The sequence below is a fragment of the Desmodus rotundus genome, chromosome 1 (assembly GCF_022682495.2).
Source record: "Desmodus rotundus isolate HL8 chromosome 1, HLdesRot8A.1, whole genome shotgun sequence".
Lineage (NCBI taxonomy): Eukaryota > Metazoa > Chordata > Mammalia > Chiroptera > Phyllostomidae > Desmodus > Desmodus rotundus.
In genome coordinates this window covers 134,908,486-134,926,303 of record NC_071387.1, presented here as the reverse complement: position 1 = coordinate 134,926,303, position 17,818 = coordinate 134,908,486, and the positions used below count along the sequence as shown (strand labels likewise).

General features: G+C 38.6%; 1 protein-coding gene across 1 annotated transcript in view; it reads right to left on the bottom strand.

The window, feature by feature from the left end:
- LOC112307160 (uncharacterized) overlaps window positions 1–17,818 on the bottom strand; it is a 748,094-nt gene that overhangs the window by 128,034 nt on the left and 602,242 nt on the right. The window lies entirely within an intron of this gene.

Here is a 17,818-nt window from a genome sequence, read left to right as displayed (position 1 = left end):
GTCCTCCTTCAAAAAATTAAGTATTTTTATCATATCTTATGAACTATGAAAATAATACAAATGTAAATAATATACAAATAAAATGTACTAAAGCAACTTTTAAATTTAAACCTACTTCTGTAGTAATTTTACAAATTAAAAATAGTATTAAATTGTTATATATTATTTTGCTACCTATATTATAAAAGAAGAAAAATGAAAATAGTAATTTAAAGCCATAACATTCCCTTAGAGTCTTGCAAAGAAATATATTTCCTTTATCCTTCTAAATTTTTATAAATTTTTATGTCCTTTGCACATGGACAGCGTATTGTTGCAAAATTTCTTTTCTCTGGGTTTGGTTACATGCAGTTATTTTAGTCTGGTAGTATTTTGGTGGTATTTAAGTTCTGCTTTTTTAGTTCTGTTCTTAAAAACAGGTTTAAGTTTTTAAAAATTGAAGAGGGTTGAGAGAGAATAGAGACAGTTGGACCATGCCCATCTTTATCTGCAATTAAAACTCACATATGGGAACATTTGCATAATAATTAGACATGAACACACATACACGTAGAATTTAAGGTTGGAAGTGACTTTAAGTGGTCATTCAATCCAATATGAGAACACATATTTATAAACATAAAACGCATACGTGCTCTTTGTAGGCTCCAGCTCGGGTATTTCAGCTTTGGAATGCACACTCACTAGGATTAGAGTTGAGCTGGACCACCCACAAAAGCAAGGCCACCCAAGGAAAATTCGAGACCTGGGCAAGCAGAGCTGCCAGGCTTGCCTCGTGAGAACAGCTGGCCATCCCAGCACCTGCTGCTTAGTTCCAGACAGCTGAGGCGAAGGCTGCGTGGGCCCAGCTGCTTTTAGGATGGGCACACACAAAGACCACTGCCGCTTGGGCATCTGTCAACTTTGCTATATTTGGTGCAGAAAGTTTGGCAGGGAGTTATGTGGTCTACCAACTAAAACTTAGCCCGATTAGTCACAAACCAAAATCGTGAAATCACAGGGCTAAATGGAATCTCCAGTGAAGGAGGACTCAAACTTTGGTGCGAATTAGAATAGTATTGGGAGCTTCCTGAAAAGGCTGATTCCAGACTCTGTACCTTAGAGGCTGACTCAGTGGGTCTGTGAAGCTACTTGCAGTTTGAATTTTTCAGTAAGCCCCGAAGTAAATACAGATATATATTGATTTAATATACATGAACCAAGGGTTTCATTCTAAGAGTTCAAATTAATGTCAGTTTGTAACTAATCCATCACTTGAGATCCTTATTAGAAACAAATATTATTAGGCCTTATTATTAACTCAAAGTTAAGGAGTGTGGGAATTTACCTGAAATTGGGAAATCACTAATTGTTAAAGAGATAAATATATGGGGATCATCAAAAGTGCATGTTTTTATATTTCTTACTGTTTAAATTAAGGGTATGAGTCTTATCACAAAGGAAAAATTATTTACATATATAGAATCCTGTATTTTTAACTTTAAAATGTAAATAGCCTGATGAAGTTGTAAGGATAGAGGTGTCAAATTTATGTATACCTCTTTATATTTGTTTTTCTCTTAGTACTAAGTAAAGCTTTAAGGATTTGACATGGAAATATACTCTTATAATATTTAAAATGTGGCAAATTAGACTATTCTATTTAGAAAAAGATATTTCTGTGTGGTCCAAAGGACAACATGGATCTTGCACTAGTTTCTCTGGTGAGGGAAGGGCAGCTCCGCTCTCCAGTGTCCCCCTCCAACGGCGTCTGCCCGAGCGTGAGGAGATTGGGGAGACCGTATTTGTATACTCCTCCCTCTGTCTGAGGAATACCTAAGCCTGTAGCATGTCTGTGATCCACCTAAAATTATGTTTTCATGAATTTTATATTTTTGGAGAAGAGGTTATTGGCTTTCATTAGATTCTTAAAAAACGAAGAGACAAGACCTACTTTATCTAATAATGGGATGGTTACTGAGTTTTGTAATGACCCAATACATTTTTTCAGGTAGAAATGAAGGAAAGTATTAGCATGATAACAGACACATAGACCAATGGAACAGAATAGAGAGTCCAGAAATAAACCCATGTTTCTATGGTCAATTAATATTTGACAAAGGGGGCAGAAGCATAAAATGGAGTAAAAATAGCCTTTTTAAAATGGTGCTGGGAGATCTGGAATGGTGCATGCAAAAAAATGAAACTAGATCACCAACTTATACCATATACCAGAATAAACTGAAGGTGGATAGAAGACTGCAATACAGGTCATGACACCATAAAAGTCTTAAAGGAGAACATATGCAGAAAAATTTCAGATATTCCATGCAGCAATATTTTTGCCAATACATCCTCTAGGGCAAGGGACATAAAGGAAAGAATAAACAAATGGGACTACATCAAATTAAAAAGCTTCAGCACGGCTAAAGAAAACATCATCAAAATGAAAAGAGAACCAACAGTATGGGAAAACATATTTGCTAACAATACTTCAGACAAGGGTTTGAGCTCAAAAACATATAAAGAACTCATTCACAGGAAGACAGGAAGACAAACAATCCAATTAAAAAATGGGCAAAGGATCTGAATAGACACTTCTCTAAGGAGGGCATACAGAGGGACCAGAGACACATGAAAGGACGCTCAGCATCACTAGCCATCAGAGAGGTATGCATATTAAAACCACAATGAGGTACCACTTCATACAAGTCGGAATGACCATCATAAACATATCAACAAACTCACGCTGGTGAGGATGTGGAGAAAAGGTAACCCTAGTACACTGTTGGTGGGAATGCAGACTGGTGCAGCCACTGTGGAAAACAGTATGGAATTTCCTCAAAAAACTAAAAATGGAACTGCCTTTTGACCTGGCAATTCCACTGCTAGGATTATACCCTAAGAATCCTGAAACACCAATCCAAAAGGATCTATGCACCCCAATGTTCACAGCAGCATTATTTACAATAGCCAAGTGCTGGAAACAGCCTAAGTGCCCATCAGTAAATGAGTGGATCAAAAAGCTGTGGTACATTTACACAATGGAATTCTATGCAGCAGAAAGAAAGAAGGAACTCCTACCCTTTGTGACAGCATGGATGGAATTGGAGAGCATTATGCTAAGTGAAACATGCCCAGCGGTGAAAGACAAATACCATATGATCTCACCTATAAGAGGAACCTACTCAACAAAACACCAAAGGAGCAAAATAGAACCAGTGACATGAAAACAAGAAACAAATTGACCGTGACCATGGGGGAGGGGAATAAGGGAGGAAAGAAAGGGAAGGGCCTAGTTAAATAACATGTATAAATGACCCATGGTTATGGACAACAGGGTGGGGATTATGGAAGCCAGGGGTGGAGAGGCAGGGGAAAGCAATGGGGAAAAACTGGGACAACTATAATTGAACAACAGTAAGAAGAAAATAAAGAAATGAAGGAAAGCTATATATAACTTCCATCTTAGTAAATGTAAATGAATCCGGAACAGAGCAGATGAAACCTTCAAGCTTTAACAGTTTTTTTTTTTTCTGTCAAGCAAGTAAAATATCTCAGTCAATTCAAATATACTTTTTCATTTATTAAATATTTTCAATGAAGCATGATGGCTTTGGATGTGAAAGCTTGTGCAGCTTGTTGGTGAGTTCCTTCTCATAAATTTCACAATGGTGATGTCCCATGCATTGCCTCTTTTACCTCTTTGATGTAGTTGAAACCTATCTACTCTTTCATATGTGCTCTCCCAAATGCATACATATAAACACACACACACACAGGCATGAGAATGCATACACATTTTGAAGATTCTGTTTCCTCATACCCTTCTTTTCTTGTTGTTACGATAGAATGTTTTCTGGTTCTTGCTTTGGGGAGAATGGCAGGATGGAAGCTCTGGAATTAGCAAGGTCTGAGCTGAATATTTCAATGTTCCTGCCACTTGGAGATGTGGAATATTTGACCTTCATGTTTCTGTAGCCCTTGAGTGATGGCTCTTCTGTATGCGGAAAGAGAAGTGCTGTTGAAGAGAGAGGGAGACTTTCTCCAGAATTAAAGCCCATTTATAAGTGCTAAACCTTTGCTGAATATCCCAGAACATACATATGTTGATGCCTTAGCAAAAATTGTTTTGAAATTGTTGACATATTCTTTTTAATCCTGAAACCGAACCTGAATATTTGCATGCTGTTTTAAGACATTTTCCAGTTTATCAAACATCATTTAAAATATAGGTAATTTTCATTTATTGAATTTATATTCTTGAGTCATTAGCAAGTTTTGAGGGCAAGACATGTCATTTTTCTCAAAGTTCCTCAATATGAGGCATTAGCAGCAAGGTTGGTAGCAGGGCTATGACTGCCAACCAAATTTTCTTCCCTATTCACCAGATGGCATAAATATATACATACATGGAGGGACAAATGTAGGTTTACAGTTGTGGTGAGCACATGAAACACAGCTTATTCTTGTATTATTATTTATTAATTATTATATTATTTTTCATACAAACATCTACATTTGGCCTTTGTCCCCACTCCTAGCACAGTGCTCCTGAAGCTCTCAGAATTTTCTGTGTGAGAGGATTGCCTTTGCTTACTCATAACAAGCCAGCCACGTGATTAAAGGGTTGAAATTTTTAGCCTCAGCCTCTGACCAACCTTTGGAGATGAGAGAAGGACTGGAGCTTGAATTCAATCACATGGTCAACAATTTAATCAACCATGCCTGTGTAATAAAAGCCTGTATAAAACCCTTAAAACAATGAGGCTCCTGGAGCTTTCAGGATGAGGAACACGTGGCTGTGTCGGGAGAGATGGTGCTGGGAGAAGGTGTGAAAAGCTGTGCACTTGCCTGCTCTGCCCCTACAACTTTGTCCTTAGCATCTTTTCCATTTGGCTTTTCCTGAGTTGTATTCTTTATAACAAAACTGTAATCATAAATAGAATATTTTCTTGAGTTCTGTTAGTTGATTTAGTGAATTACCAGATCCGAAGGGCAGTATGGGAGCCCCCCAATTTATAGCCAGTCAGAAGGAGGGCAAGATATTTCATTTTTCTCAAAGTTCCTCAATATGAGGCATTAGCAGCAAGGTTGGTAGCTGCTGAAGTCAGGGCACCTTGTGGGATTATTGTAGGGTGCCCAGCTGGTGCTGCAGAATGGGTGTTGAAATGCACACACTGCAACATGTGACATGCTGTTTGGAAATAGAAGCCGGTAACACCAACCCTCCCCACCACATTGAGTTTGCAGTTATCAGCTGTTAACCTGAATTTCTTGAGACCTGACTATGTGCATGTCACTCTTCAAGGGCTAGGGAGGCCAGAAAGGTGAATTAGACATAGATTCTGCAATGTAGGATCTGAATTTACTAGCAAAGGTAATTCATATTTAAGAGCTATACCATAAAAAAGAAATATATCAAAAGCAAATTATCATGGACATACGTAGAACTGAACAATTCCTTTATGTCAGAGGAAAGCAATGAGTAATAAACATAATTTTTAAAGAAAGTTATTTCTTCTTTTAAATATTCATTTATTTAGTTAGTTATTTAAGAGAGGGGAAGGGAAGGAGAAAAAAAGGAAGAGAAACACTGATGTGAGAGAAAAACATCGCTCAGTTCCCTCTTACATGTGTCCCAACCAGGGACCAAATCTATAACCTAGACATATACCCTGACTGGGAATCTAACCGGGCACCTTTCACGTTGCAAGGAAAAGGCCCAACCAACTGAGCCACACTAGTCATGGCTAATAATAAAAAAATTTAAAAACTCTGTGAAGAGAGAACCAAGATGGCGGCATAGACTGCGCCATCCTTGCACAACCAGAACTGACAGAGAATCGAACAGCAAGGGGGTCTGACATCAAGGAAATAAAAAATAAACATACATCCAGACCAGTAGGAGGGGCGGAGGCAGGCACCAGGGTGGAGAGGAATCCCGTGGCTGTGGCGGGACCAAGACAGGCGGAGTGTGGGACGAATGGCGCAGGCAGTCCGAGCACTAGCAGACCCTGCGGCCCAGATAAACCAAGAGGGCCGGACTCAGACTGGCAGAGAACAGGGCAGGCAGAGCAGCGGGTAGCACCCCGCGGCACCAAATTCGCCCACAGATAAACCTGACGAACGGCGGGCAACGAAGCAGACCGTGCAACCCAGGGCTCCAGCTCCGGGAAATAAAGCCTCAAACCTCTGAGTGAAAACGCCCGTGGGGGTTGGGACAGCAGCAGGAGAGACTCCCAGCCTCACAGGAGAGGTCGTTGGAGAGACCCACAGGGGCCTAGAGTGTGCACAAGCCCACCCACTCAGGAACCAGCACCAGAGGGGCCCAGTTTGATTGTGGGTATCAGAGTGAAAGATTGAAATCCGGAGGAGAGTGAAGCAGGCACCATTGCTCCCTCTGGGCCCCTCCCCCACGTACAGCATCACAGCACAGCAACCAGCGTTACCCCGCCCTGGTGAACACCTAAGGCTCCGCCCCTTAAAGTAACAGATGCGCAAAGACAAAAAAAAAGAAAAAAAAAATGGCTCAAATGACAGAACACTTCAAAGCTCCAGAAAAAATACAACTAAGCGAGGAAGAGATAGCTAACCTATCGGATGCACAGTTCAAAGCACTGGTTATCAAGATGCTCACAGAATTGGTTGAATCTGTTCGAAAAGTAGATGAAAAAATGAAGCCTATGCTAAGAGAAACAAAGGAAAATGTACAGGGAACCAATAGTGATGCGAAGGAAACTGGGACTCAAATTAATGCTGTGGACCAGAAGGAAGAAAGAAACATCCAACCAGAAAAGAATGAAGAAACAAGAATTTGGAAAAATGAGGAGAGGCTTAGGAACCTCCAGGACCTCTTGAAACGTTCCAACATCCGAATTATAGGGGTGCCAGGAGAAGAGGAAGAACAAAAAATTGAAAACTTATTTGAACAAATAAGGAAGGAGAACTTCCCTCATCTGGCAAAGGAAATAAACTTCCAGGAAGTCCAGGAAGCTCAGAGAGTCCCAAAGAAGCTAGACCCAAGGAGGAACACACCAAGGCAGATCATAATTCCATTACCCAAGATTAAACGCAAGGACCTACATCCAAGATTACTGTATCCAGCAAAGCTATCACTTAGAATGGAAGGGCAGATAAAGTGCTTCTCAGATAAGGTCAAGTTAAAGAAGTTCATCATCACCAAGCCCTTACTATATGAAATGTTAAAGGGAGTTACCTAAGAAAGAGAAGATCAAAAATATGAACAGTAAAAATGACAGCAAACTCACAGTTAATAACGACCACACCTAAAACAAAAACAAGAGCAAACTAGGCAAACAACTAGAACAGGAACAGAACCATAGAGATGGAGATCACATGGAGGGTTGTCAATAGGGGAGTGGGAGGGGGAGAGGGGGGGAAAGGTACAGAGAATAAGTAGCATAGATGATAGGTGGAAAATAGACAGGGGGAGGGTAAAAATAGTGTAGGAAATGTAGAAGCCAAAGAACTTATAAGTATGACCCATGGACATGAACTATAGGGGGGGAATGTGGGAGGGAGGGGGTGGGCAGGATGGAGTGGAGTGGGGGGGGGGAAATGGGACAACTAATAGCATAATCAATAAATATATTTAAAAAAAAAACTGTGAAGAGTGCTTACTTGGATTGGTTTCTGAAAGATGGAGGCAATTAAAGGCATGTGCATAGATTTAGAAAATCTTTTCTCCACCAAGATGTTGAAAAGTTTCTCACCTACATAAGATTGAGTCAAATAAAGGCAGAAGAAATATATCAATAATGGTAGTTACTTTCTGAAAAAGCAGATCCATCCAAGATACTGTTTGATTATCATTCTTTCATTTTAGTGTGGTACATTGTACTATACAACTGTTTTTTTAAATAAAATAATATATATTTTTGTTTAAAAAAAAGACTTTTGTGGTTAGCATTGTATTGGAAACTGGGTAAGAAAAAAAGATGGGGTCTAGTCCTTATCTAATTTATTGTTTGAAGTGGAAAGAAACAATACTCATAATTTTAGAGATAAATATAAAATTATAACTATTACAAGTTTCATAAAAGAGGCTGTAAGAGAGTAAACAATGAGAGAAGATGATAGCAGGTACTGGCTTAGTGAGGAAGGCTTCTTTGAGGACATGAGTTAAACGGATGGGTGGCGGTGGCACTCTGTGCACAGAGGATGGAGTAGGGATGGGGGCAAGGAGGACACGGGTCAACATGAAGTGGAGAAAGAAGAAGGTCAACATTCTACATAGCAAATCGAGACCAGTGAGAATCTGGTGGAGAGTTTAACAGAAGCGACCAGCTGATATAAGGTATGTGTTTTGAAAAACTATTTGAAAGATAGATTTATGGTCATGGGCTAGTCATATAATCTGAGAGTCATTTTCCTTGATCTTTATAATGGAAATACTTATACTACCTTATTGTGCTATGACAGGCACTTAGGGATAATAAATGTGTATGCTGTGTGATATATAATAGGTTTTGAATAAATTGGTTCTTTGTCATTGGTTAATATTGGGGTGTTATTAGGATTAAATTGAACCACAAATGTGATGTTCCTGATAATTGTAAATTTTAAATATATATGTGTGTATATATATATTTACATATCCTTTCTCCCTTCTCTTTCTACATAGCATATTGAAAAGAGCATAAGACCTTGAGTCAAACAAACAAAACTTGAGTTAAAGTTTTGATTATGACTCTTAACCTAGGAAACTCTCTCTCTAAGGTTCAGTTTCTTCTCTGTAAAATTGGAATAACGATACCTGTAACATATGCCTTAAAATCCTTGAGTAAGATAGTATTCTGAAACTTCTCATAACTTGAAAAACTTTATAGAATTATACAGTGTTTTTATTATTTTTACATGCTTTTAATATTGGCAACTATGTTGGTTTAACTCTGACAGTAAGGCCATCAATCTTGATGAATTTCTTTTCACTGTTATTGCTTACAAATTCAACAATGAAGAGATTTCAAACTCTTGGTCAAAGGTTCCCACACCTGGGCAAACCTGTCAAATTTTTGCCTTTGCATATCACCTGTGAACATTTCTGGCTGGTAATGAAAATAAAACATTAGTTTGATGTCTGACTCTCCATCAGGAGTGACTGTAAGTTTTATTCTCTCAGTTCATGTGCTAAACTGAATCATACCTAATTTCTTTTTTAAATCTCTTTTCTGGGACTTCTGAACTCTTCTCTGAAGTGCTTTAATCTCTTCCTCAATTGAGTTATGAAAGAAAATTAATCCTTTCGTCTTGGAGCCTAACCCCTCCCTAATTTGATTTTCTGCACTATTTCTCAGATGTTCTTTTAATTCTTATTTTAGTTAAAAACTTAATATGGCTGTATTATATCTCATTTACTCAAAAATAATTTATGTTTTAGGCTTATTAACCCTTTGGATTTTACTTTATGTTCTTACCTGACACTTTTTAAATAAAGAGTTTAAGACAACATACACACACATCAAATTTTTGTAATTATCTGTTTAAATGATCTGGCAGCAAAGGAAGAATGTCAGCATGTTTGTGTTGGAATTCAAATCACGATGAAGATATCTGTCATCTCAGTATCCACTGAAGTAGAAGGTGTCGTGTTGGGAAGAGTTTCATACATGTGAAAAACAAAGTACAGAACAGAGGAATTGTGATTTATTTTGTATTGTCTTTTCTTGAAGTCCTGCTACCAAAATAAAAAAATTGTAAAACATATAACCTTAAGAAAATGAAAGTACATAGAATCTTCCTATTATAGTTGAGAAAACAGAGCTCTTGATATACTATTTTATTTTTTTCTTCCAGAAAAGGTTAACCTGCACATGGTATTGTCTTTTGCATTGTTAGTACATAGCAGGCTCCTGTGTACATTAATTAAACACTTTGGATACAGGAGAGAATATGTCTTGAAACATTATTTAGAGAGCCAGAAATTGTCTCCAGTAAAGGCAGTTAAAAAAGATGAGTGAAATATATGAGTTTCCTAAAAGCTCATAAGAACTATTGAAAGCTCTTGTCTTTTGCTACCTTTTCATACTAAATTCCTGTTACTTCAGGAATGTTTAGCTAGCACAGTAGTATCTATGTTTATCATACTGTAGAATCAATCAATAGGCATTAAACTCAGAGTGGCCATTAAATTTTTTGATACCCAAGACTAAATATTTTTTCTTATTCTATTGATGGGAGACAACTAACTAGAAATCTTGGAATCCCTCTTTTTACTGTAACAGAGAACATGGTTTTCACTGGTCAGAGAACTCAAAAGTGGAGTTGGCTCCTTTCTCTCTCTTTAGCTGTTCTTCACCTTTACAATTGTTCCCAATTGTACAAACAATAAAAAAAAACAACTAACATTAAAAATTTTATTTTGTACCAGACACTGTGCTATATGTTTTATATTAGCCTTAACAATAATTTGTTAAGATTGGTACTATTAGTTTTATTTGTATTAACAGGAACCCTGGGATTACAAAGTTGAAATAAATACATTTCTGAGAATCCCACAGCTAGGAAATGGTGGAGCTGGAAATCAAACCCAAGTCTTGGGTGCCAGGAAAATTAAATTGAGGCAAGAATGACATAATGGGTCAAAGGAAGCCACCAATAACTAAAATAGAAAATAAGAAAGAGACTTAGAGGCTGACTGTTCTGGAAAACAAAATAAAATAAAACAAAATAATAAAACTTTGACTCATTAATGTGGTATAGGAATTTCAGTTTTATAATGGGTCTACTTATTTTCTATAATAGTAAAAAGAATCAATGAAGAACAATAAAAGGATTTTAGAGAAACACAGAATCGTGTATTTGGAAATAGTATGCCACACAGCAATGTCAGGTAATGGGAGGCCATACTCCTGCACTGAAGTTTATAAAGGAAATAGAAAACAATTCTCTGGGTTTGAAATTGTGGAGGTTCACATAGAGGTAATGTCCCTTACTATTCTCTAACTCTCTCATTGAAAGACAGCCACAGGACAGGTCAAATAAACTTGCAAAGGCAGCTATGTGGACTAGAACTTTGGGTCTTCAACACAAACCTGTAAATATGGAAATATTTGTCAACAAGATCTAATTAAAGCCAAAAATAATGACATTTTGGGGAGGAGGGCAAAAGAAACGTACCAGTAACTAAAATAGAAACTTAGAGGCTAGCCACACTGGCTTGAATATTGGTTAGAACTTGAGAAACCTTCAAAATACAATAAAGCACAGCCCCGCCATAGAGCTGTGTAAGCTATTCCATGGATGAAAGCCATGCTTAATGAACTTTGTTCAATAAATGGAAATTGGACCTTGGACTGGCTCCCCCATCTCGCATCAGATAGATGGAATATTGGAGCTCTTGATCCAAAGTAGAGGTATACTTAAGATATATCATCCTTAAGAAATGGAAATTAATAGATCAGTCAACAATTTTAAAGAAATGCAGTCAATTAATGGAATTATTTTTGGAGAAATTTGATGCAAGCTTTGAGAGATTTAAATGATAGTCATTTTATCTTAGTAGTTAACTTAGAATGATCTACATTTCATCTATAAGAAATCTAACTGCTCTTAGAAATCAATTCATGTTTTCATCAAAGTTTTTAAATGGCTTTTAGGTTTATAAAATTGTTTGATTCCAGCATCTAATGACTTTTTTTTTTAAATATATTTATTGATTATGCTATTACAGTTGTCCCATTTCCCCCCCCACTCCACTCCATCCTGCCCACCCCCCTCCCTCCCACATTCCCCCCCTATAGTTCATGTCCATAGGTCATACTTATAAGTTCTTTGGCTTCTACATTTCCTACACTATTTTTACCCTCCCCCTGTCTATTTTCCACCTATCATCTATGCTACTTATTCTCTGTACCTTTCCCCCTCTCTCCCCCTCCCACTCCCTTAATGACAACCCTCATGTTCTAGTTGTTTGCCTAGTTTGCTCTCGTTTTTGTTTTATGTGTGGCCGTTAATAACTGTGAGTTTGCTGTCATTTTTACTGTTCCAATTTTTGATCTTCTTTTTCTTACGTAACTCCCTTTAACATTTCATATAATAAGGGCTTGGTGATGATGAGCTTCTTTAACTTGACCTTATCTGAGAAGCACTTTATCTTCCCTTCCATTCTAAGTGATAGCTTTGCTGGATACAGTAATCTTGGATGTAGGTCCTTGCGTTTAATCTTGGGTAATGTAATTATGATGTGCCTTAGTGTGTTCCTCCTTGGGTCCAGCTTCTTTGGGACTCTCTAAGCTTCCTGGACTTCCCGGAAGTCTATTTCCTTTGCCAGATTAGGGAAGTTCTCCTTCATTATTTGTTCAAATAAGTTTTCAATTTTTTGTTCTTCCTCTTCTCCTTCTGGCACCCCTATAATTCGGATGTGGGAACGTTTCAAGGCGTCCGGGAGGTTCCTAAGCCTCTCCTCATTTTTCCAAGTTCTTGTTTCTTCATTCTTTTCTGTTTGGATGTTTGTTTCTTCCTTCTGGTCCACACCACTGATTTGAGTCCCAGTTTCCTTCTCATCACTATTGGTTCCCTGTACATTTTCCTTTGTTTCTCTTAGCATAGGCTTCATTTTTTCATCTGTTTTTCGAATAGATTCAACCAAGTCTGTGAGCATATTGATAACCAGTGCTTTGAACTGTGCATCCGATAGGTTGGCTATCTCTTCCTCGCTTAGTTGTATTTTTTCTGGAGCTTTGAAGTGTTCTGTCATTTGGGCTATTTTTTTTTTTTTTTTTTTGTCTTGGCGCTTCTGTTACTTTAAGGGGCGGAGCCTTAGGTGTTCACCAGGGCGGGGTAACGCTGGTCGCTGAGCTGTGACGCTGTACGAGGGGGAGGGGCCGAGTGGGAGCAATGGCGCCTGCCTCACTCTCTTCCGGATTTCAATCCTTCACTCCGCTACCCACAATCAAACTGGGCCACTCTGGTGCTGGTTCCCGAGTAAGTGGGCCTGTGCACACTCTAGGCCCCTGTGGGTCTCTCCAACAACCTCTCCTGTGAGGCTGGGAGTCTCTCCTGCTGCCGCCCCAACCCCCACGGGCGCTTTCAATCAGAGGTTTGAGGCTTTATTTCCCGGAGCTGGAGCCCTGGGTTGCACGGTCTGCTTCGTTGCCCGCCGTTCGTCAGGTTTATCTGTGGGCGAATTTGGTGCCGCGGGGTGCTACCCGCTGCTCTGCCTGCCCCAGTCTCCGCCACTCTGAGTCCGGCCCTCTCGGTTTATCTGCGCAGATGTGGGGCCGCAGGGTCTGCTAGTGCTCGGACTGCCTGCGCCATTTGTCCCACACTCCGCCAGTCTCAGTCCCGCCACAGCCACGCGAGTCCTCTCCACCCCGGTGCCCGTCTCCGCCCCTCCTACCAGTCTGGATGAATGGTTATTTTCTATTTTCTTGGTGTTGGTCCCCCTTGCTGTTCGATTCTCTGTCAGTTCTGGTTGTGCGAGGAGGCGCAGTGTGTCTACCTATGCCGCCATCTTGGTTCTCTCCCATGACTTTTTACTTTTGGTATTTGGAAAGCTCCAAAGGAAGGTGATCTATTACAAAGGAATAGAGGACTGGGATACAGAAGGTGTTCATTCCAGGCAAGGCTTTGTCTACTAAATTAGTAGACATGTGGCAATAGGTGAATTACTCACCAAAAGGTGACTAATTTCCTCATCTTTGGAAAAGTGAGAGTGTATTATAGATGATCTCTAAGATATGTTATATCTCCAAGTTTTATAAAATTCTCAACTATTATTCATTGGTTGAAAGTCAGTGGCTTGCCTAGGTAAATTTTCTATTTGATAAAGGGTATTGTTATCACCTAGAATATTAAAATCATTTTGAAATTCTTATATAGTGAATTTGAGTAGCAGATGCCCATTATTAATTGTTCTTGGTGGCATACAGTGAGTTCGGAAGGACAGAACTGGCAACCATCCCAAATAGATGCCATCACCATGGCCCGCAGCTCTGTGGATATTTGTCTTTGCAAATTCACATTAATGGAGCCACCTGTTCAGAATATCAAATACCTCTGTACAACCCTGTAGAAAGAAACAACAGAAAGAAAATCATTACTAGTGTTTAATTGGAATGAGTGTCACTAGCTGCATAAATGCTCTGTAGTCAATAATTTCAGTCCTAGCTGGAAAATAAATTGAGAGAGTACTTTAAGCAGGTGACTGTGCTTATTGTACTCACGTAAACAAGCATTAACTGATTTTCCTATTCCTCCACATAACTAGTTATAAAAGGTGGCTGTACATGGTTATTACCTGGGGAACTTGAAAACATCCTTATCTCTTAGGCTGTGCCTTATATAACTTATATCTAAATTTCTAAATGTGGGATCTAGGCATTATTGTTTTTAAAAATTCCACACATGATTCCATTGTGTAGAGTTGTTTGAAAACCACCATTCTTAATAATTAAATTGCTTCAGATATATCAAATAGCATTATTTCCAGGGAATATTAAACTTTTAAAATAATATCTATTTTTCCAGCTGTTCACTCTTTTAAAAATTGAGAATTCACACTATTTGTTTGCATCTATAAGAACTTGAAACTTAAAAAGAGAAAGAGCAAATACTTGATCTTCAGAGTAAGGTGTGGTTAGAATTGAGTATCTTTGAAAACCAAAATATGAAAAAATAGCCCCCAAAGAAGGAAAGTTTACCTGAAGTAGAAAAATAAAATAAAATAATTATGAGCTAGAGAGAAGCCTCAGTTCAGAGGCTTGATTGGGAAAAGGGACTATCTTGGAATCTTCAAAGGATTTTATTAGAGAAACTAGAAAGAATTATTGGAAGAAAAAATTAAACATTTTGAGAATCAAACAAAAGGCAAGAAATAGAATAGAAATAGTTGGCTATTATAAAATTATTGATTATTCAAATGAAGGAGTGGACTTTATAAGATGACTTTACGAACATGCAAAGATGACATCAGAACATCAGTATTTTTTTAAAACCACGTTGGTGAACTTAGCAGGCATATACTCTTCTCTTTCATCCATAATTAACTCATAAGTATTGGGTTGGCCAAAAAAGTATGCATGATTTTTTTTTCATAAAACAAAAGACATTTTTCATTTTCATCAATAACTTCATTAATTTGGATATTTTGAGTATGTCAGTTATCTCCCACGTGGTATAACATTGATCGATCTCAATTAATGTCTCAGTTTGATCTCTATCAGCTTCAACTGGTCTACCCCACTGTGGAGCATCATAGTCCACAGAGAAATCTCCAGCCCCAAACTTCACAAACCACTTTCGACATGTTCATCAGTCACAGCACCTTCTTCATACACTTCACAAATCAATTTTTGCATTTCAGGGTAGGAGTTCCTTCTTTCTTTCAGCTGCATAGCATTCAATTTTGTAAATGTACCATAGTTTTTTTATCCACTCACTTGCTAATGGGCACTTAGAGGCTTTAAAATATACTGTCTCTAAATACCTGTCACTGGTTGAGCCCAGTAGTTATTCTATCCCTATAATGGTAGTAATGGGTCTTTTTTCTTCCAGATGTCTTCATTTCTTCACAGTTTTCTTCAAACTGTGTGTTTCCAACGTGCTTTAACTTTTGTTTCCCAGAAAAGAAGCTCAAAATCATGAAGCCATTTGTTCACTGCATGCTTCTCTTCTGGCCTGTCAGTTGGGCAGTGCACCCGCAGTGGGATGAGAATAGAATGGGAAGATATTCTTCTCCCCTTCCTATTTCCCTCCACCCAGGGCTTCCCTTCCTATGCATGTAACAATCATCAGACAGGAGGGTTATACCATCATGTAAATGCAAGAGGCCCAAGAGATGAGACCTTTAATAGAGGGCAACCCAATCCAGGAAAGCCCCAGAGGTATTGGTATCTTCAAAAATAAAAACTGTTCTTTTCTGTAACATGTGACTCTTAACAAAGTGCTTTAAAATAGTCTTTGGTTCATATGCCAGCCTCTTGACATATAGGGTAGCTTTTATTATGTCCATTTTGTAGATTTGAATCTGGAGCTTAGAAAGGTTAAGGAAACTCTCCAAGTAGTAATTGTGGAGAGAGGCCTCACATTCCAGGTTTGGGATTCTTGTCTATTTTTCACTGTGCCATGCCGTGCATCAGGCTGTATATACCCCACTAGGTTATTCTGTAGGAGTGAAGGTAAACCCATTAGACTCAATGTCATTAATCTACAGGTGTGCCTATGAGCTTGATTTTGACTAGATGCTATACAAATTTTATAAACAGGAATAACTGCATTTTTAGAGATTATGCAATTCTGTGAAGCAAGGATCAGAAAAAAGATTTAAAATGTATTCTGAGGAATAGATCTTCCTGTGGTTGCACTGCATTCCGAATGTGTGAAAAAGACAGGGAAAAACATGAACTGCAATAAATTATGGCTAAAGTGAGTTAGCTTATTAACTTCCTTTCTTGGTTTCCTGGCAACTGGCAGCTAGCAGTTCTTAGAAGCTTTCAAAACCTGGGAATGATAGGCATCCTCAAGTTCAAAGACTCCCTTGAACCTTTTGGACCTACAACTGCAGCTAGAAGTCCTGTTGAAACAGGCTTCCCTGGGTAATTTCCAGCACAGTTGGATACACAACACTGTTCAAACTAGCTCCACCAAGGCTGTACATCACTGACATTCAGATAGATTTCAGAGAACAGAGGCTGCTTGTGAGACTGGCCTGGGGCATGTACACCTGGTATTTCTTACCTGAGCCACCTGACCCTGGTCACTACAACAGTGCTAATGAGCATTCCCCTACTGCCACAGGTGTCAGGCACTGCCAGGTGTGTTTCATGCATAATTAGAAAAAAACATCTTTTGTGTAGGGGGGGATTTTTTCCTTACAGAAGGAAACTTTTGCTTAAAAGTCCAAATATTTAAAAGGATTGTTTTTACATGAATTAAGTTTCCTAGAGATAGACTGTCATCACTGATATTTAGTCATATATATTGAAGATCTCTATGTTCACAATAATTGGCTAAGTAGACCCATGTTCAGGAAGAGAGAACTCTGCTCAGAATTAAAAGATTACATAATCTTCTCTTAAATTAGCACTACTCAAACTGGTATCATTCTCTTTGATTTTAGAGAGGTAGGTGGGTACGTGGAGCAGAAAGGATCATGTCTGCACAATAAGACACTTCTAAAAATCAACTTTTTGCTTATTTTTTTAATAGCAAGTAATTCTGTAAGCAATTCTTAGTGGTGCTCTTAAAATTGCAAAATTAGTGCCTTGGCAACTTGCTAAGAAAACTCATCTGCAACCGGCAGGACTCAGGTTACTGAAGCCAGTTGTTCAGAGTACTTCATTGGATGTCACATAGGGATCAGCCCTGGCAGGAGGTGGTTCACCAAGAGACTGGCATCTGAAAGACGTTCTGTCAGAAGAACACTGGCTCTTGCTGTAGACAAGAGAAAGCAGCCTTTGGTCCCATGAGGACAATCGCAATGGATCTGGGATCCAGAACCCTTCTAGAAAGAGATTGCTGACAAAAGGGTTGATTGCTCCACTGTCTGATTTCTCCTTAATTAGATTCTGCAGCAAGGTCAAAGTCTTTCCCTTTTTGTCCATAAATAATCCTGAATGATGGTAGTCCTGATTTATGCTCATAAAGGGTCCGTGTTTTAATTTGATAATAGAAGCAAATGTTCTAAAGAGTATAAAGTATAGGGTGGCTTGAACATGGATTGAAGAGATCTACAAGTTCTTTTGCTGAGAAAATGGTTGAGGAATCTGAGATATCTTACATGAATGACATGTTGCCTTATCGTCTTCCTAAAAACTAGATGACTTCACCTTGACACGCTGACATCTCTTCAAAGGCAGGCACACACATTTCCTGT